Raw genomic sequence first — 23,348 nt, 5'->3', positions numbered from 1 at the left:
GGAAATATTTATTTGTATAGTAAGTGCTAGATGAACAAATTAACACTGTCCCTTCCTGTGTGAACTATTCATTGATGCAAGAAAATATTACCACATACTTAGCAGCTTAAAATAACACACATGTATTATCTCACAGTCGCCATGGGTCATAGGTCCAAGCACTGGTCCCATACACCTTCCAATCTACTGAGGAATACAGTCAGATAGATTTGATCTCATCAAGTTGTGATGAGGAGCAACTACACCTTTAGCTCCAGGCAGAGGGGAGGATGCTATGAACAGACTTAGATGTAGGGACTGCAGTGTTCACACACATGCCTAGGAGACCCCTTAGGGTGAGGAGATGACAAAATAAATGAAGCTGATAAAAGATAGCTCTCTCCCTGTGCCACCATGTTCCAGCAGAGAAGTCCAGGAATTCAAATTCCAACCAGCTTATCAGGTAATTATAAGCATGCATTTATCAGCTACTAATATGATATGTGGGCCACCATCTGTGCCAGGCTCCTCAAATTTTAGCTGTGGACCCGGTGATAATACTTTGTTAAATATAGATCAGAGGAAAGAGTTGAGTAAAGAGCTACCTAACCCAGACGAGGAATATGATAGGGGCAGGGTGAGAGATGTTGGAGGTAAGGGAGCTAGGAATATGAGCCACTTACATTCTGAGTGCTGGGAATATAATTGAGCAAGGCCCCAGCTGCTGGGCTCTGAAACCCATCACCATGTTTGCACCTGGGCCACTATTCCCTCAGGTTTCTCCCAGCCAGTGACTGAGCATGGCAGGGATATTAAAGCAGGCCCATTCTTACGAGGTGAGGCTTGATGACTCCCCAGTGGCCTTGTTTAACTCTCCTTAGGCTTAAGCTCTATTAGGCTTGCTCTGCAGTCTAATACACACACACCGATTGCTCCTTCATTATCCTTCAACCTCACTTAGGGTCAGACCTGCATTGCTGTCTGGCAGCTCTTAAGCTCAACTAGCTTCCTGCTCATTTTCTCTCACAGGTGTCTTCTCTAATAAATTTATCATGTTTAATCCTGTCTTGACATCAGAGGCCTGGTCTAATAGGAAGACTGGCAAAGAGAAAGACTTCATTGGAAATAATTTATTAAAAGAGGTATTGTACAAGTTTTTCCAAAAAAGGGTCCTCATCCGAATAGAGGGTTTATTGATTATATCATCATTTAATCCATGTTGATGGTTCTTAACTTTCAATGCCCTCAGACTACCCCTTTCCACCCCAAACCCTCAATATAACAGAACATGTGAAATGGTATTTTTATATAATCAATATCTACATGGGTATCCATAATGACTTTAATTATAAAGAAAAAGATTGGACTACATTAAATTAAAAAGCTTCTGCATAGCAAAAGATAACATCCTCAAAATGAAAAAGGGGACCCTCTGTGTGGGAAAACATATTCACCAATGATACATCTGATAAGGGGTTAATTTCCAAAATATATAAAGAACTCATACAACTCAACAAAAGGAAGACAAATAATCCAACTTTTAAAAATGGGCAAAGGAACTGAATAGACACTTCTCCAAAGAGGACATACAGATGGCCAACAGTCATATTTTTAAAGAATGCTCAATGTCACTATTCATAAGAGAGAGGCAAATAAAACTACAATGAGGTATCACCTCACACCTGCCAGAATGGCTACCATCAATAAATCAACAAACAACAAGTGCTAGCGATGATGTGGAGAAAAGGGAACCCTAGTACATTGCAGATGGGAATAGAGCCTGGGGCAGCCTCTGAGGAAAATGGAGTTTCCTCAAAAAATTAAATATGAAACTGCCATTTGATGCAGTGATCCCACTTCTGGGAATATATCCTAAGGATCCTGAAACACCAATCAGAAAGAATATATGCACCCCTATGTTCATAGTAGCCTTATTTACAACTAGAGGCCCATTGCACGAAGATTCGTGCAGTAGGCCTTCCTTCCCCTGGCTGCGGGCACCGGTTTTCCTCTGGCACCTGGACCCAGGCCTTTGCTCTGGCCGCCACCTTCCATCTTCACTCTGGCCAGAGTCTTTGCTCTGGCCAGCTGATGTCTTCAGTGTTTGCTCCAGCTGGAGCCTTCAGCCTTCTACGCTTTGACCGGAACGCCGCTCCTGTAGCTCCCTCCGCCCCCCCCCGCCCCCCTCCCCCTCACAGCAGGTGTCCTGCCCCGCCCAGCCACTCCGCATATGCAAATTAATCTGCCATCTTTGTTTGGTTAATTTGCATGCTCACTCCTGATTGGCTGGTGGGCGTCAAGGGGGTATGATCAATTTGCATATTTCTCTTTTATTAGTGTAGATTAGTATATGGTAATTTAAAAGATATGTTAGATTGAGTAAAAATAAAATTTAAAAGAGAGAAAAAATAATGGGCATGGATAACAGTATGGTGATTGGGGGGTGGGGAGTTGGAAGGAGGTGGAGGAAGGTGAAGGGAAAATAAATATTGAAGACTTGACTTGGGGTGGTGAACACACAACACAGGGTACAGATGATGTATTATAGAATTGTGCACCTGAAACCTGTATAATTTTGTTGACCAGTGTCACCCCAATAAATTCAACAAAAAGGAAAAGAAAGATATAATGTAAGTATATTGATTAACATGACAAGATATATCAATATATTAAGAATGGTGGCATTAGAGGACTTAATAAGAGTTATTAGTTTGGCTTCTCTTTCTTTTCTAATTTATTCCCAGTGATCATGTATCACTTAGATAATAAAAATATTTTTTAAATCTTTATTGTTGAAAGTATTACATATGTCTCCTTTTCTTTCCCATTGACCCAGTCTAGCTCGCCCCTGCTCCCCACCCCAGGCCTTCACCACCCTATTGTCTGTGTCTATGCGTTATGCATATATGGATACAATTTCTTTGTTTGATCTCATCCCACCCACCCCCACATTCCCTCTGATATTTGACAGTCTGTTCCATGCTTCTATGTCTCTAGATCTATTTTGTTCATTGGTTTATTTTGTGCATTAGATTACACATGAGTGAGATCATCTGATACTTGTCTTTGGCTGGCTTATTTCACTTAGCATAATATTCTCCAGGTTCCTCCATGCTGTTTCATGGTTTTTATAGCCTCGGGTGAGAAGTTATAAGCAGTGGTGGCAGCAATCTGAAAGGCTTCATGTGGTCAATATGAGTAACTTAAGAACACAGCTCAGGCCTAATTTATAGTGGGAAAAACAGAGTGCCTAGTCTTAGTGCCACTTGGTCAGTGACAGCAGAGGCAGAAGGAAAGGATGCAAACTTTTATATAAGAAGACTATGTTTCAAGCACATAAAACACCCCACTTTCTTGGAAGAACTAGAATTAGGACTTGGATCCCCATAATATTAACCACAGGGTCTGTGCTAGAGAGACCATAGGTATTACCACAGTTTTGTCCCCAGTCAAGTCTGGGCTGTGGAGAGATGGGAGCTTAACCTCACAAATGCCTGCATACCGTTTCCTACTCAAAAGATTTCCTTATTCTCTGAAACACATTTTTTTTTAAATGTGCAAATATCATTGTCTGTCTGCTCTCAGATATGTTCCAGCCTTTTTCCTATTAATTCCATTCTCAGACTCTCTTGTCACTGACTTTGAGCTAGACTGAAAAGTGGGAGAAAGGTGGGTATCTCTCTCTCTCTCTTTCTACCTTAGAAGTCTCTCCTGAAATGGCCACTTATCTGCAACTCCATTTCCTGAGAAGCAGCTCTGGCTTGGCAGTGCCTGCCTTAGTTTTAGCTCCTCCCTTGGGGTATCAAGCTGTAAAGTATGCAATTCCCTGTAGTGGTGTCTGCTTCCCTAAGTCAACCCAAACTGATAGGCCAATCTCATTTAGTCGATCAACCCAAGAAATCCTCAATAACTGACTGCTAGGATTTATTGAAACATCACTATATTTATGAGGTATTACATGATAACATAAGTGTCAATCATCCATATTAAAACAAATAACTGTGTTTTTTAGCAGCTAATAAAGAAGTCAGGAACACTTCAAGTTTAGCCAATCAGAAGATTATTCTTTCGTGTGTCTAATATGGGAGCTAGCCATACTAATAATAAGAGTAAGACTTCATTGGAAGTCATTTAAAATTTGATCACTGAATCTGTTTCTTGATGCACAAAGTGATCTTGAACTTTTGAAGAAAGTTTTTTTCACCTCTTCCATCACCTTAAAGAAATGCACGTCCTCTCTTTATATTCTTCATTCCATTTTCTCCAGGTGAACCTAACCTTCTTCTATGCTTAGCAGATTATCTTTGCTTATTAACAAAGCATGCTTTTCACTTTGGGCTATATCTTTGTATTTTCTAGATGCATGGTATCTTATGAATTAGCCTCCATTCCTTTATCTTTTCCTCCTTCCCCCTAAACCATCCCACCCAAATTTATACAAGACTCCACTCAATAACTTGGCAGAATAAGCAATGGCAGGTCTAGTTTAGAGTGACCCCTCATCACAAGCAGCTGTGATCACCTCAGCACCATATCCCAGAACAAAGTCTGAAATAAAGAGTGCCAGCAGTTGTCAATGGGAGGTGGCACTGCCTAGGGAGACTGCAGGGGTTCAAATGCCGGCTCCTCCCACACAAGCAGTGTAACATTGGGCAAATTATCTAAAGTACCTCAATTTTCCCAATTGCAAAATGAAGATAATTGTAATATGTACCTCATAAAATTGCGGAGAGAATTTAATGAGTTTATTCCTGTAATCTTTAAGAATAATGCATAGCTCCACAGGAAGCACTTAATAAATATATGGCATTCGGCAGGGGGGTGGGGGGGGAGGAAAGAAAACCTCTAGGACCATAAATTCTCTTAACAATCTTAAATATTTTAGCACCTAAAACAGTTACATTCACTTTTAAGTTTTTTCACAGAGAAACTTCATAGAAATATGAACAAATGACTATATATTTTATATAAATACATTATACAAGAGGATTTACAAAAAGCAATGTACATTTCAGAGGGACCATGATTCTGGGTATGCATTTGAAGATGTGGCTAAAATATTGCCACTTTAGAAAAGTTATGATCTTATCTTTCAGGGTATTTTTGTAGAAAAATTGTCCTTGAATCAGAGGCATCTGCAGATCTCCTGCTAAATGACAAAAATCTATAGAAAAATAATAATATAAGGCAGAATAGATGGTGTCAGATGCACTTGCTTAATCTACCTCAATAAACGTTTTAAAGATTAAGATGAAAATTGGTATTTTAGTGTAAATCTGAGTGTCAGGGCATTTAGAGCTGGTATATCATTCTGTTAAAGGTTAAATTTCACCAAACACACACACACAAAAAAAGGCAGGACTTTTTGACTCTTAAAATTTTGAATTGTCTCCTCTTGAAATATAGCATTCAGGACTGTAATTTTTCTGAAACACATTTTCTGATGAAGACAGTTACTTAAAAAGCACTATAGGCCAAATGAGATGTATCTTTGTGCACAGACACCTCGTGATAGGAAAACCTCATTTATAGGTTGTGGAAGTTTGCTTTAGATAAGCATCCAAAACTTAACCACTTTCAAAGTATTCAATGCCTCTTGCATTTGGAAAATGAGCCAGAATAACAGAGTGCAGGTATTTTTAAATTAGTCTAACTTTTTTTATACTTTTCTGTTACAACTATTTGTGTTTATTATTCTAACTTATATAATTATTTACAAGAACATGTTGTATCTTTGAGACTATCAGAAGTGAGTCACTATCAAAAGTAAAATATTATTTAAAAAATGTTTTGTTGTTAATCTTATTGAAAGCGCATGTGATAGAGCATTTTGGAAGCTGACAGTCCTGGTTTCAAAATATGGGCTCTTTAGGAGCTGTGTGACTATAAATAAATTACCTAATATCTCTGAACCTCAACTTACTCATCTGACAAAGTAGAGTATTGTCAGGAGAATTACATGAAATACAGTATTACAAATTTTTGGAAGACTGATTCATAGCAACACACATCAGATATCAGTTCCATTCTACTTCCTTTCATAAGAAATAGACTTGAAATGGGAATATGTTTGTAATTGTTTCATCCACATTCACTAACAAATGAATCTTATCTAGCCTTAAAAGCACCCATTTGTCACTTTGGTTAACTATCCTTCATAGACATGCATTTTTCTCCTCATATAGACTGCAACCCAAGAAAAACACTACTGTGATAAAAATCATCTAATCAACTGCCATCTACTATAATTATCTTCTGGCAGGACCAATTTATAAATGAATCTACTTGGAATAGTCCCAGGTATTAGTACTTACCCAAAGTTAGAAACATTATGGTTTTTTTGTGTATGTGGACCAAAAGAAAAGATCAATATGTAAAATAACATATTAAGTGCAAATTTGTTACAAAAAGAAAGAGTAGTTTTAAGCCTCTAGTCATCATATTTGAGGATCATGAGAAATCTTCATCACCCTGATAGCTGGAAGAATTTTTACAAGATGTATTCCAAATGAAGTAAACAACTTGGGGAAAAAGCATGCAGATATGAAAGGAAAAAACCATATGGGGATTATCAAGTACACAAATATCCTGTTCAGTTATGGTCCTCCAAGTACTGATTTTTTTAAAACGATTTGTTCCTGGGTATTATCTATTAAAAGAGAATAGCATATGCCTACATGCTCTTGCTATATTTGTTCACATTCTTAGAGCACTCTCCAACATTCTCTCCCAGTGAGAGCTACCCACCAAATTGTGTTTACAATCTGAGTGAGGGTCAGCTTACCATAATGCAACAACTCTCAGCCAGGGTGCTCTCTATTAAATAATCCTGGGCTCTTGTGTCTGCAAATAAATTGTTTATTTCCTGTAACCTCTTTCTGTAATTATTTCTGTATTCTAATTAACAGTTTTGACCCATCATGACTGCCAAGAAGTACCTGCTGCTAAAAAATATTGAAGTACCTGCTGCTAAAAAATAAAAGAAGTTGCCCAGCTGGTATGGCTCAGTGATTGACTCTCGACCTATGAACCAGGAGGTCACAGTTCGATTTCTGGTCAGACACATGTAGAGCTTGATCCACAGTGGGGGGTTTAAAGGAGGCAGACCATCAATGATTCTCTCTCATCATTGATGTTTCTGTATTTCCTTCTCTTTTCCTCTCTGAAATCAATAAAAAACATATTTAAAAAAATAAATGAAGAAGATGGCACAGTTATTGAAATGTTAGACTGAAGCCTTGAAGGAAATGATTAAGGAAATGGACAAAAAAAACACCAATTAATTTGAAGCACACAGTACACATCACTGAGAATTAAACAATTGGCCAACAATTTTAAAATTGTTAAGTGAAAGAAATGACAACAATCTGGCATGGAGGTAAAAAGAGTTGAACTAAGTATAAGAATAAGAGCTATCTTCCAGCATGTGGTGTTGGAAAGGAAATTTGGCTCTGACTTATTTATCACAAAACTCAACTCTAGTATGCTATGGATCATTGTGAATGGAGCAGAGAATGTGTTGGAAGATGGAACAGGAAGGAGGTTAAGAAGGTAAGTTAAGGCCTGATAATAAAAGGTCTCATATTAGGGACCAAAAGAACTTGAACTAAGTTAAAAATATTGGTGATATAGAACCACCACATTTTTAAAATATATTTTATTGATTTTTTTACAGAGAGGAAGGGAGAGGGATAGAGTTAGAAACATCGATGAGAGAGAAACATCGAGCAGCTGCCTCCTGCACTCCTCCTACTGGGGATGTGCCTGCAACAAAGGTACATGCCCTTGATCAGAATCAAACCTGGGAGCTTTCAGTCCGCAGGCCAATGCTCTATCCACTGAGCCAAACTGGTTAGGGCTAGAACCACCACATTTTTATTAGGAAAATAAACTAGGATATTTATACTGCCACAAAATAGATTAAGAAAAACAAAAACAATGCAAATAATAATCAAGAACACCAAACTCTCTACCTAGGTTGGTCAAATCCAGGGAAAATATAGCAGATAAAAGGAAGGCTCCCTGGTCTGGCATCAGCCACCATTTGACCCATGAACTTTTAGTACCTGTTCCCATCCATGATTGCTCTCCATAGAGTTCTATCAGATTCTATCTTTACTCTGAAAATTGAGATGGTAATAGGGATTCTACCTCTGGGGAGAGGATGGAACAAGAGACACTTAAAATGTCAGGTCACAGGTAAAGGTTACTCAGCAGAGACATATCTTACTCCAGCAGGCCCACCTGCTTGACAGAGGAATTGAAAAGGTTGTCAATGCCTATTAGACAATCTTACTGTGGAAAAAAGGTCCTTTGATTTTTTTTAACCAAAGGATCACAGCAAACTGAATGTCAGGCCTTTCAAAAGAAGATGAAGGTCTACTTCATCCTGCGTTTCAAACACAGAAGATCAAGCACCACAACAGGAACATGAGAATCTGAGAACAAAGCAAACCATCCTGCTTCCTAATGGGAGTTTTCCAAGTATAAGTGTTAGTTTTGTAATCCTAGAGGTTTTGAAATACTCACTCATATTTCCCTTGGGGCACTTGTCCTTGATAATGCAGCCCCTAGTTCTTTATCATTTAAGGACAGGAGTGTTTAACATATTTATGTAGTCAAAAACAGTAGCCCTCAGAAATATCCTGTTAGTATTACAGCTAAAATTGGTTGAACTTTCTGAAGTAATAGAGATCAGCCATCATTATTATGGCACTATGCCGTAAAGATGACAAAACTTATGAGATTTTGTTATAGCAAATGCCTTCAAAAAGGGCTCCGTGTCATCCATTTTCAACATCTTTGCAGGAAGAGTAATTTCAGTGGTCCTCTGAATGTGACTGCTGTACTAATGAGACCAAAAAGAGTGCCCATTCAGAGTAGCCATTGTATTCATAACCATCTCTGAGTCTTTAGGATCCATTGTCATTAGCCTGAATAATTGCTTTAGTATCTATAAATGAAAATGGTCTTTTACATGAAGAATCACTTTAGAGAACAAGGAACAGTTATGAGGGGCAAATATTACATTTCAATACAGCATTATCCATAATTTTTACTTCTCTAACTAATACATCAGAAGAATTTTAAAACTTTTCTGTGCTGTAGGAACTAGGGGGATGATGTCAAATAGGACTTATGACTGAAAAATGAGAGAATTTCCTAAATAATGTTTCAGAATGGATAATTATCTATATATATAAAAGCCTAAGAGACCCTTACGATTGGTCAATCGAATGACTGGTCAACCGATCACTATGACGTTCACTGACCACCAGGGGGCAGACATTCAATGCAGGAGCAGCCCCCAGTGGTCAGTGCCCTCTCACAGCCAACCTCCCACAGCTGGCCAACCTCCCGCAGTCCCTTCCCCCAGCCAGCCAACATCCCACAGTCCCTCCCCTATCAGGACTGGGTGAGACAGCCTCAATCATCGGCCAGGCCTAGGGACCCTACCAGTGCATGAATTTATGCACTGGGCCTCTAGTAATAAATATTTGCTTTTTATCACTTAAAATTAATGACTCTATAAATCACAAGGATAAAAATAATTAGAAAAAAATTAAAATTTAAAGAAACTAATATTCCACATAGATGTTTGCATTCTAAAGTAGATTTTAGAAACTTCACAGAATAGCTAGTGTAAATAAATTAAATATGGGGAAGCATTATTTGTATAGAATAAACTTAGTATATTTCATAGAAAATATTTCCATTTGTCATGTGAGTCCTTGTGAGTCTGTAAACAACAGTGTCAGCTACCGCATGGAAATTAATTAACCTCATAAATAGCATTTGTCTTATAACAGAGTACTCTGAACTACATAAACAGTTTCTGTACAGATGCTGAATTGCAATTGATACTAAATTATTTTTAAATGTGTCCCGTGAAGAGAGATGTGCAAGACTTATGGGAAAGCTTCATTACAGATTGATTTATATAATAGCTCCAGTGAATTCAGAATTAGCCAAGATGGCTACACATCCAGAGCATTCATAGTGAGGAGAGCTGCAGATCAGAAAGTGATCCTACAATAAGAAAACCACCTGCCCTAGTTGGTTTGGCTCAGTGGATAGAGCATTGGCCTGCAGACTGAACGGTCCCAGGTTCAATTCCAATCAGGAGCATATGACTGGGTTGCAAGCTCCATCTCCAGTGCAGGAGGCAGCTGATCAATGATTCTCTCTCATCATTGATGTTTCTCTCTCCCCCTCTTCCTTCTTCTCTGAAGTCAATAAAATATATTTTAAAAAATAATAATTTAATAATCTAAAAAAAGAAAAGAAAACCACCTAAACATATTGTTTACAATAGAAAAAAATTAATGTCAAGGACTTCCCAAATTAATCAAAACAATTGGCCCTACCTTTTGTGCTGTTTTCAATTAGGCAAGATACTGAACCAGTTGAATCTTGAAATCCAAAGTATTCTTTTTGTGAGCATTATCCACTCCACAAGAGAAAACATTTCCACACACCATCAGGATACTTTTTTTTTTTTCTTAGCGCAAATATATACTGACTTCTTCTTTTTTTAATTTTTATTAAATTTATTGCAGTGACATTGGTTAATAAAATTATATCGTTTTCAGGTATACAATTCTATAATACATAACTTATGTATTGTATTGTGTATTCACCATTCAAAGTCAAGTTTCTTCCATCACCAAGTATCCCCCCTTTATCCTTTTCTACCTTCTCTTATCCCCTCTTTACCTCTGGTAATCACCATGCTATTGTCTGTGTCTATGAATTTGTTTGTTGTGGTGGTGGTGGTTTTTTTATTAATTCCTTCAACTTTTTCACGAATCCTTCCAACACCTCTCCCCTAGAACAACTATCAGTCTGTTTTCTGTATTTATGAGTCTGTTTCTATTTTGTTTGTTTGTTTGTTAATTTTGTTCATTAGATTCCACATATAAGTAAAATCATGTAGCATTTGTCTTTCTCTTACTGGCTTATTTCACTTAGCATAATACTCTTCAGCCCATCTATGCTGTCTCAAAAAGTAAGATTTCCTTTTTATGGCCAAGTAGTATTCCATTGGATAAATGTACCACAGCATTTTTATCTACTCATCTACTAATGAACACTAGGCTACTTCAAAATCTTGGGTATTATAAATAAATGCTGCTAAGAACATAGGGGTACATATATTCTTTCTGATTGGTGTTTTAGGATCCTTTGGATATATTTCCAGAAGTGGGATCACTGCGTCAAATGGAAGTTCCATTTTTATTTTTTTGAGGAAACTACATACTGTTTTTCACAGTGGCTGCACTAACATGCATTCCCACCCACAGTGCACCAGGATTCTCTTTTCTCCACATCTCTGCCAGCACTTGCTGTTTGTTCATTTATTGATGATAGTAATTATGATAGGTATGAAATGAGATCTTATTGTGGTTTTAATTTTTATTTCTCTGATGATTAGTAATGTTGAGCATCTTTTCATATGTCTATTGGCCATCTGTATGTTCTTTTTGGAGAAGTAGCTATTCAGGTCCTTTGGCCATATTTTAATTGGATTGGGGGTTTTTGTGTGTTTTTTGTGTGTTGAGTTATATAAGTGATTTATAAATTTTGGATATAACCCCTTATCATATGTATCATTGGTAAATATGTTCTCCCATTCAGTGGGTTGTCTTTTCATTTGCTGATGATTTCCTTTGCTGTGAAAAATCTTTTTAGTTTGATGTAGTCCCATGTGTTTATTTTTTCTTTATTTTCCCATGCCTGAGGAGACATATAAAATATATATATATATATATATATATATATATATATATATATAGAGAGAGAGAGAGAGAGAGAGAGAGAGAGAGAGAGAGAGAGAGACAAAATGGTGGTGGAATAGATGGATGTGTCCTGAACCTTGTCCTGGAGCAGATAGAACGAGTAACTAAATTGAATAACATTCACCCCGAATTGGCGAAGTAGACACAGCTGGTGAGACAATTTGTAGCCGGGAAGGGCAGAAGACACCTGGAGAAAGGTAAAATCAGGGATCTGGGCTGGAGAGAACTGTGAAACCTCCAAGCCCAGAGGGTCAGAAGGAAACCGCATAGCCCTGAGACTGTGTCCCTTTGGACAGGCACAGCATATGACTGTGGAAAGGAGGTCTGCAGGACTGCTGGTGGCAGGTGATTCTAGATCTGGGTCCAGAGTCATGAGAGACTGGGCCCAGTGTGGGCAGCCCAGACAGCTGCCCAAGCCATGCTGTGCTGGGGGGTGAGGAGCTTGCAATGGCGCAGCACTTTCCTCTCTTTTTGGTCTTTGATTTTGTTCGCTGAACCGAGTTCATAGGACCTTTCAAATACAGACACACACCCGTGGCTGAGGTGCAAGTGGAGTTGCGGACTTGTGGAGTCTGGGGAGAGGCCGGGGAAAGTAGAGGGCCCAGGAGAGGTGGTTTCGAGTCTGGCGCTGAGTTATACCTGATGTGCAGGACCTAGGCAGCCATTTTCTCCCAAAGAGATAGTCCCTCCCTGCAGTCTCCCGGCAACCAATATAGCCACATCCAGACTACACCTTGAGTGTTACAAAGTATGCAAAAAAAAAAAAAAAAAATCTGAAAAGTCCCTGAGAGGCCTCAGGGACTGGCCTAAAGAGAGGCCTTCAGTCCCAGCAACAGGAAACTGAGAGACAGCAGACAGTACAGAAGAGTGGGATCTTAAATCAGCCCTCACAAGGAATTAAAACATGGCGGAAAGGAATGACACTTCACTTTTTCATTTTCATTTTATTTTATTTTATTATTATTTTATCTTTTTCCTTTTTCATTTATTGTTTTATTTTCTATTTCTTTTCGTATTATTATTTCATCATTCTAAGTTTTAAAATTTTATCCTATTTTTTAAATATATTTTTTATTATCATTTTTTTTCTTCTCTTTCTCTTTCTTCTTATCCACTCATCCTCTTCCCACTTCCTCTATATTCATCCAACTCCTTAATCTTACTTTCTGTATATAAGATTCTGCCCCCACCCTCTTTACTGGGCATTTGGTGTTTGTATGTTTTGGTTTATCTGTTTGTTCTCTGGTGTTTTCTCCATATATTTTTTTTCTTCCTTTTTCTTCTTTATCTTTTCTCCCATACCATTGTTTCTCTCTTAGATATCATTTGTGCTCTCTTTTCTCTCCCCTAATTCTCTTTTCTCTGGTGGTCACTTATATTGTGGTTATCGGTGTCATGAGTACATTTGTGTTTTATTCCCTTTGTGTCGTGTCTTTTTGAGGTGAATTTTATCCTGTTTGGCCAATGTGTTACAGAGTGAGCCACATAACCACACACTCGGAGAGGAGACTCCATCCATGAACAGGTCAATAACACTCTAGACCCAACTACAGAGGCAGGAAGAAGGCAACAGAGAGGGAGAGAGCGTGAGTGAGTGAGGGAGCAAAAGAGGAGTGTGTGGACGTGGTGTGTGTGTGTGTGTGTGTGTGTGTGCGTGCACGCACGTGTGTGGTACAGTTAGATCCTGCAGGACCATTGGGGGCAGGCTTCCCAGGCTCGCCTAACGAGGCAGCCTCTACTACCATAGCAAACAGTCCCAGAGTGGCCGGCTCTTCCACAGAGGCTGTGCCTTTTTAAAGGGAAGAGCTGCTGTGGACTGGGAGCCCAGCCTCACCTCCACCCAGAGTGCCCTCAGATAACACCTGGGACTCTACAGCCACCCCCTCCAGGACCTCCTGCCTCGGCTGCGGTCCCATGGTCACCAAGACTCCAGCCACTCCAGGCATGGGCTCCTGTGAGTTCCAAAGCACGCTCCCCTTTGGCTGGCCCAACACTTTAGCCCAGGTAACCATGACCATGTGAGCAGCGGTCACATAAGCAGCCTGCCCACATCAGAGGAGCAGCAGCCCTGTGAGCAGACCGCCCCAGTCCAAAGAGCAGCAGCCTCACATGGCTTTCCCTGTTCAAGGACCAGCAGCCCCATGAGCAGCCCGCCCCAGTCTGAGGAGCAGCAGCATCACGTGGCCTGTCCCCGTCTGAGGAGCAGCAGCTGTGCAAGTGGCCCACCCCATTCCCATTCAAGGAGACGCAGCTGTGCAAACAACCTGCCCCTGGCAGCCATAAAAGCCATGACTGCAGCGAGCAGCACCCACCAAAGGAGCTGCCACCAACTGAGGAGCAGCTGCTGCTGTGACCGCCCGAGGAGCAGATGCCACCCAAGGAGCAGCCCCTGCACAACTCGACACCTAGATCCTTTGGTGAAAGCAAAAATGGGTAGATAAAGAAAGCATCAAAGGAAAGAAAAGGTGTCACCAGCAAATCAGCTAAGTGAAACAGAGGCATGCAATATGTCAGAAGAATAATTCAGAATAAGGGTCATACAGTTCATAAACCAGATGGAGAAAAAAATCAACAACTTATGTAAGAATCAAAAAGAAATAGAAAGTGCTATAGCTGCAATAAAAAAAACGCCATGGAAAGTTTCAACAGTAGACTAGGAGAAGCAGAGGACTGAATTAGTGAATTAGAAGACAGTGAAGCAAAACACATCCAAACTGAACTGCAATTGGAGAAAACAATTAAAAGACAGGAGAACAGCCTACGGGAGCTTTCAGATAACATGAAATGAAGCAACAAAAGAATAATGGGGGAGCCAGATGACAAGAAGAGGAATAAGGGTTAAAACACCTATTTGAAGAAATAATGTCAGAAAACTTCCCTGATATGGGGAAGAAAAAAGTCACACAATCACAGAGTCCCAAACAAGATGAACCCGAAAAGACCCACACCAAGACACATTGTAACTATTATGGCAAATGTTACAAAGAGAGCATCTTAAAGGCTGCAAGAGAGAGACAGAAAGTTATATACAAGAGATCTCCCGTAAGAATATCAATGGACTTCTCAACAGAAACACATCAGGCCACAAGGAATAGAAGGAAATTTACAAAGTGATGCAAAGCAAGGGACTGAATCTAAGAATACTCTATCCAGTAAGGCAATCATTCAAAATTGAAGTGGAAATAAGGAGCTTCACAGAAAAAAAAAAAAAGGCTAAGGGAGTTTATGACTACCAAGCCTGCAATGCAAGAAATGATAAAAGGATTGGTGTAAAAAGAAGAAATAAAAAGGGAAGAAGGAACACAGGCACAAAAAATAAAAATGGCTACAAACAAATACCTATCACTAATAACTTTAAAAATAAATGGACTAACTGCTCCAATCAAAAGACATAGAGTGGCTGAATGGATTAAAAAAAACAACAACAACAATAACATGACCCATATATATGCTGTCTACAAGAGACCCATCACAGAACAAGGGACTCACACAGACTGAAAGTGAAGGGATGTAAAAATATCTTTCAGTCAAATGAAAATGGAAGAAAAAGCTGGGGTAGCAATACTTATATCTGACAAAATAGACCATAAAGTTAAGGCCATAAGAAGAGATAAGGAAGGCCACTTCATAACACTAAAGAGATTGATACAACAAGAGGATATAACCTTGGTAAACATATATGCACCCAACGCAGGAGCACCCAAATACATAAAAAAATCTCCAGCAAGATAGCAAGGGAGAGATCAACAACTATACAATCATAGTAGGGGACATTAATACCCCACTGACATCACTGAATAAATCCTCTAGACAAAAAATCAGCAAAGAAACAGCAATCCTAAATGACTCACTAGATCAGATGGACTTAATTGACATCTTCAGAACATTCCACCCAAAAGCCATGAAATATACATTCTTCTCAAGTATACATGGGACATTTTCAAAGATAGACCACAAATTGGACACAGGCAAAGTCTCTCCAAATTCAAAAAGGTTGAAATCATATCAAGCATTTTATCAGACCACAGTGGCATAATATTAGAAGTAAAATACAACAAAAACAACCAAAAAAATTCAAACACTTGGAAGCTGAATAGCATGCTATTAAACAGAGATTGGGTTGGTTACCAAAGAGATCAGAGAAGAAATTAAAAACATCCTGGAAATGAATGACAAAGAAAACACAACAATCCAATATCTATGGGACACAGTGAAAGCAGTCCTGAGAGGGAAGTTCATAGCTCTACAGGCCTACCTCAAAAAAAAAAAAAAAAAAAAAAAACAAATGGTAATAAATCATCTAAATCTACAACTTAAAGAATAAGAAAGGAAGCAACAAGAAAAGCACAGAGGGAGCAGAAGGAAGGAAATAATAACGATCAGAGCAGAAATAAATAACATAGAGACAAACACACACACACACACACACAAAAACAAACAAAAAAAAACCCCACAAACAATACAAAATATCAATGAAACCAGGAGCTAGTTCTTTGAAAGGATAAACAAGATTGATGAACCTCCACCCAGGATCACCAAGAAGCAAAGAAAGAGGACCCAAATAAACAAAATCAGAAATGAAAGGGTTGAAATAACAATAGACCCCACAGAAATAGAAAGGATTGTTAAAAAATACTACGAAAAACTCTATTCCAACAAACTAGATAACCTAGATGAAATGGACATATTCCTAGAAAAATACAACCTTCCAAAACTCAATCAGGAAGAATCTAAAAATATTAATAGGCCGATAATTATGGAAGAAATTGAAGCAGTCATCAAATAGCTTCCAACAAACAAAATCCCGGGGCCAGACAGCTTCACAGGGGAGTTTTACCAAACATTCAAAGAAGATCTAAAACCTATTCTCCTCAGACTATTCCAAAAAAATTCAAGAGGAACGAACACTTCCAAGCTCATTCTATGAAGCCAGCATTACCGTAATACCAAAACCAGATAAAGACAACAAAATGGAAGAGAATTATAGGCCAATATGCCTCATGAACATAGATGCCAAAATCCTCAACAAAATTCTAGCAAATCGTATCCAGCATTATATCAAAAAGATCATACACCATGACCAAGTAGAATTTATCCCAGGGATGCAAGGATGATACAATATCCTCAAATCAATAAACGTGATACATCACATAAAAAAATTGAGAGATAAAAATCACATAGTCATATTAATTAATGCAGAAAAAGCATTTGACAAAATCCAACACCCTTTCTTGATAAAAACCCTAAGCAAAATGGGAATAGAGGGATCATACCTCAACATAATGAAAGCCTTATATGACAAACCAACAGTCAACATCATACTCAATGAGTAAAAACTAAAACATTTCCCCTAAGAACAGGAACGAGACAGGGATGCCCACTTTCACCACTCATGTTTGACATTGTACTGGAAGTGTTAGCCATAGCAATTAGACAAGTAGGAGAAATAAAAGGTATCCTAATTGGAAAAGAAGATGTAAAACTGTCACTATTCACAGATGACATGATACTGTACATAGAAAACCCTAAAGACTCCATCAAAAATAATTAAGCTTAATAAATGAATTGGGCAATTTAGCATGATACAAAATTAATGCCAGGGAATCTATGGCATTTTTATACACCAATAGTGAATTTACAGAGAGAGATTTTTTTAAAATCCCATTTACCTTCACACCAAAAAAATTAAGATAACTAGGAATAAACAATACTAAGGAGGTAAAAGACCTGTACTCAGAAAACTACAGGACTCTGAAAAAAGAGATAGAGGAAGACATAAACAGATGGAAGAACATACCATGTTCATGGATTGGTAGAATCAACATCATTAAAATGACAATACTACCGAAAGCAATCTATAGATTCAATGCACTCCCCACTAAAATACCAATGCCATATTTCACATACCTAGAACGAACAATCCAAAAATTCATCTGGAATAAAAAAAGACCCTGAATAGCCACAGCAATCCTGAGAAAGAACAAAGTAGGAGGGATCTCAATACCAAATATCAAGCTGTATTACAAAGCCACTGTTCTCAAAACAGCCTGGTACTGACACAAGAACAGACATATAAACCAATGAAATAGAATAGAGAACCCAGATATTGACCCAAACCACTATGCTCAATTAATATTTGACAAAGGAGGCATGAACATACAATGGAGTCAAGACAGTCTCTTCAATAAATGGTGTTGTGAAAGTTGGACAGATACATGCAAAAAAATGAAATTATACCACCAACTTACATCATACACAAAAATAAACTCAAAATGGATAAAAGACAAACATAAGATGGGAAACCATACAAATATTGGAGGAACCCTCAGGCAGCAAAATCTCAGACATCTGCCGAAGCAATATCTGCACCAACTCCTAGAGCAATGGAAACTAAAGAGAAAATAAATAAATGGGACTACATCAAAATAAAAAGCTCTGTACAGCAAGAGAAACCATCAACAAAACAACAAGAAAGCCCAATGCGTGGGAGAACATATTTGCCAATGCTATCTCTGATAAGGGTTTAATCTCCAACATCTACAGGGAACTCATACAACTTAAGAAAAGGAAGATAAACAACCCAATCAAAAAATGGGCAATGGACCTAAATAGATACTTTTTAAAAGAGGACATAAGGAAGGCCAAGAGACATGAAAACATGCTCAAAGTCACTAATCACCCGAGAGATGCAAATCAAAACGACAATGAGGTACCATCTCACACCTGTCAGAATGGCCATCATCAACAAATCAACAAATGACAAGTGCTATCAAGGATGCAGAGAAAAAGTAACCTTCTTGCACTGCTGGTGGGAATGCAGACTGTTGCAGCCACTGTGGAGAACAGTATGGAGTTTCCTCAAAAATCTAAAAATGGAACTCCCAGTTGACCCAGTGATCCCACTTCTAGGAATATATCCTGTGAAACCAGAAACACCAGTCACAAAGGATATATGCACCCCTATGTTCATAGCAGCACAATTTATAATAGCTAAGATTTGGAAACAGCCTAAGTGCCCATCAGCAGATGAGTGGATTAAAAAACTGTGATACATCTACACAATGGAATACTACGCTGTGGTAAAAAAGAAGGAATTCTTACCATTTGCAACAGCATGGATGGAACTGGAGAGCATTATGCTAAGCGAAATAAGCCAGTCAATGAAAGATAATTATCACATGATCGCATTCATTTGTGGAATATAATGAACAACATAAACTGATGAACAAAAACAGATCCAGAGACAGAGAAGCATTGATCAGACAGTCAAACCTCAGAGGGAAGGAAAGGGAGGGTGCGGATAAGGGTGAGAGATCAACCAAAGGACTTGTATGCATGCATAAGCCTAACCAATGGACACAGACAACAGGGGAGTGAGGGCATGAGTGGGGGGTATGAGGATACATATGTAATACCTTAATCAATAAAGAGAGAGTAAATATCTAAGGCTACTGCCTATGTTTTCCTCTGGGACTTCTAAGATTTCAAGTCTTACATTTAAGTCTTTAACTCATTTTGAGATTTTTTTTCTTGTGTATGGTGTAAGAAAGTGGGCTTATTTCATTTTGTTGCATATATCTGTCCAATTTTCTCACCAACATTTACTGAATATATTATCATTACCACATTGTTCTTGCCTCCTTTGTAGAATATCAATTGACCATAAAGTTGTGGGTTTATTTCTGGGCTCTCTAGTCTCTTCCATTGATATATAAATGTGATATACCACATAAACAAAATGAACAATAAAAACCACATGATCTTATCAATAGGTTTAGGAAAAGCATTTGATAAAATCTAGTACCATTTATGATAAAAACTCTCAGCAAAGTAGGAATATAGGGAACATGCCTCAATATAATAAAGTCCATATTTGACAAACCCACAGCCAAGATCATACTCAATGGACAAAAACTTAAAACATTTCCCTTAAGATCAGGAACAAGAAAGGGATGTCCACTTTTGGCACTCTTATTCAACACTAGTGGCCTGGTGCACAGAATTTGTACATGGGGGTGGGGGTGGGGGAGTCCCTCAGCCCAGCCTGTACCCTCTTCAATAAGGGACATCCCTCTCACAATCTGGGACCGCTGGCTCCTAACTGCTCACCTGCCTGCCTGCCTGATCACCCCTAACTGCCTCTGCCTGCCTGATTGTCCCTAACCCCTCTGCCTACCTGCATGATCGCCCCAAACTGCCCTCCCCTGCTAGCCAGATCTCACCCCTAACTGCTCTCCCCAGATGGCCTGATCGCCCCTAAATGCCTCTGCCTGCCTGATCGCCCCTAACTGCTCTCTTCTGTTGGCCTGATCTTGCCCCTTACTGCCCTTCCCTGCTGGCCTGGTCGCCCCCAACTGCCCTCCCCTGTCGGCATGATCTTGCCCCCTACTGCCCTCCCCTGCAGGCTTGATCTTGCCCCCAACTGCCCTCCCCTGATCTCAACCCCAACTGCCCTCCCATTCCAGCCAGTTTGCCCCCAACAGCCCTCCCCTGCCAGCCTGATAGCCCCTAACTGCATTGGTCCCCACCACCATGGCTTTGTACAGAAGGAAGTCAAACGTCCGGAAGATGGCCGATCAACCTGGTCTAATTAGCATATTACTCTTTTATTAGTATAGATAGATTATATAGGATAGGATTGCTTATATGGAGTGGGGGAAACCTTTTTCAGCAGGAGGAGATGCTCTTGGCAGACAAAAATACATAATCCCTATATCTGGACTGATAGCCAGCCATATGCACTATACTGCCAAACCGGTCATTAACCTTTTGCACTCGGATGTCAAGTGTGACTCGACACGGTTAGCATTAGAATAAAGGAATTGAGAAAAAATCAAACGAGTGCAAAGGGTTAAAAAATTGAACCACTTTCTTACACCTTACACCAAACAGCTGTTGCCCTTAAAACCCCTCCTCAGCCCCCACCTTAGGTTCTGCCTTCTCAGTTCACCCAGATTTGGTTCTGATTGGTCGGTTTCTATGCCAGTCAATGTCAAAATCTCTGCCTCCTAAGCATCCATTGGCTCCTCGCAGTTCACCCAGATTTGGTTCTGATCGGTTGGTTTCTATGCCAGTCAGTGTCTCCGGGCCTACCTCCAGGCCTGATCAGAGAGGCCAGGTTTATCAGCAGCCCCTACAGCTGCTGGTGAGGCCTGTAGAGAAAGAGAGGCAAGGGCTGATCAACAGCTGCCAGTGTTCAGTCATCATTCATTTTGGACATTACGGACTCTGGCTCTTTATATATATAGATAGTACTGGAAGTTCTACTTACAGCAATCAGACAAAAAGAGAAATAAAAGGCATCCAAATTGGAAAAGAAGAAGTAAAATCGTCATTATTTGCAGGTGGAATGATACTATATATAGAGCACTCTAAAGATTCTACCAAAAACCTACTACAACTGATAAATGAATTCAGTAATGTAGCAGGATAAATACCCAGAAATCCATACTACCCAAAGCAATCTACAATTCCTATAATGATACCAATGGCATGTTTCACAGAACTAGAACAAATATTCAAAAATTTATATGGAACCACAAAAGACACTGAATAGCCATAGCAATCTTGAAAGAGAAGAAGATGGAGGAATCACATTACCTGATAGAAAACTATACTACAAGGCTATAGTAATCAGAACAGCATGGTGATGACATTGTAACTTTCTGATAAGTTTTTTATTCTACTTCAGGTAAGATAAGCCCTTTATTTTTCTTGGCTCTATAGATGTACCTACATTAAGTATGATTAAATTGTCTTTTTTTTAATGTTGAATTCTCCAGTCTTCTTGTCTACTTACTGCTTTCAAATAATTATCATTAAACTTAACTTTTATTCATTTTTTAAAATATGCCTTACAATATACTACATTTCTTAGGTTTGGAGACTGCTTACTCTCACTAACTTCATGAAAGAATTTCTATTATATCTCACTCCTTTGCTGATATGTTAATTTATATTTGATAAAATTTTACACAAAGCTTAACAAACTAAAGGCTTGTTTTATGGTTAAAATAAGCCCTGGCAAGCAAGGCAAATACTAAGTTTTATGCAGAGCATTTAACATCATAAACCAAATAAAGAGTAGAAGATGATATAGTTCCTATGCAGTAAAACTTAAAATCTGATTACCATTTCTATGGTTGTTTCTATATATAACTTTGGAAAATGAGTGAAAATGGTGAAATTCAGAAAACTCATTAATTTTTAGTTAATCAACCCAATGTGTTTACCAGGCAATTTACAGTCTAAACTATGTATTATGGTAATTTATATTTGAACTCTTTTTAAACACTTGAAAGGCATCTAATTTATATTTCTGTTTATAATTTTGGTATTTATCATTTAGAGTAAGAAAACATTGACTTAAAAATAAATTTTAAAAATTAATAATTTCTATTTCTGCACCCACCCAGCTATGATAAAATAATTAGTACCAAACTTACTCTCCTAACAACTAACAATTTAACCAGAATTTCCCTCTCAATGAGAAAACTGGATTGGACAACAAATAGTGGAGGAATATGGCTCCTGGAGAATGAAAACAAACGAAATGTGCTCTATCATCATGATGGCTTTTTTCTATATCCACTTATGGTTCTACAGTGCAAGGAGAAAAATTCTCAGCTGAACACAGTTTTACTGAGTTGAGGAGATAGAGATAAGAGTTCAGAAATGAACTCTTTGGTGGCTCAAATTGGATCCATTTGAGAATTTGGTCAAATACATGGCTACACATAGGTAGAGTGAAGTTCCATATTGCTTGCCAAAGGACAGTTGCCAGGGAAAGAACACATTATCCTATCTAATAAAAGAGTAATATGCAAATTGACAATACATTCACTACACCCACAAGCCATGCACACCAGCCAATCAGGAGCAAGTATGCAAATTAACCCAACAAAGGTGGGGGCAGCCATGGAGTGAGCAGGAGGCTTGGGTTTCCCCAGCAATAGAGAAAGCCAAGCTTTCTGCACACACTGGCCAGCCCTGGACTCTACTCAAGGCTACAAAGTTTCAATTATAGGAGATAAATAAATCCCAACAAAAATGGCTGCGGCCACAGAGCAAGCAGGAGGCTTGACTCCGCTCCAGGCTACAAAGTTTCAATTATAGAAGATAAATAAATCCCAGGTACCAGGGCCTCCTCTTGGGTCACTGGGGGGCATGGCCCACCTTCAAATCACCACAGGCACCTCGAGCAGGCTGTCCCATGCCCCAGGTAACCCCCACCCTGATCTGGGACACCCTTCAGGGCAAACCAGCTGGCCCCCACCCGTGCACCAGGCCTCTATCCTATCTAATAAAAGAGTATTATGCAAATTTACTATCACTCCAACACACAAGATGGCTGCCCCCATGTGGACACAAGAAGGCCAGCAGAGGAGGCAGTTGGGAGGGACCAGGCCTGCAAGGGAGGGCAGTTGGGGATGATCAAGCCTGCAATGTAGGGCAGTTAGGGGTGACCAGGCTGGCAGAGGAGGGAAGTTGGGGGCGACTGGGCCTGCAGGGAAGGGCAGTAAGGGGGGACCCAGGCCTGCAGGGGAGAGCAGTTGGGGGTGACCAGGCCAG

This window comes from Cnephaeus nilssonii (genome assembly GCF_951640355.1).
Source record: "Cnephaeus nilssonii genome assembly, chromosome: 1".
In the NCBI taxonomy this organism is placed as follows: Eukaryota; Metazoa; Chordata; class Mammalia; order Chiroptera; family Vespertilionidae; genus Cnephaeus; species Cnephaeus nilssonii.
Note: the sequence above shows the minus strand (reverse complement) of the source record.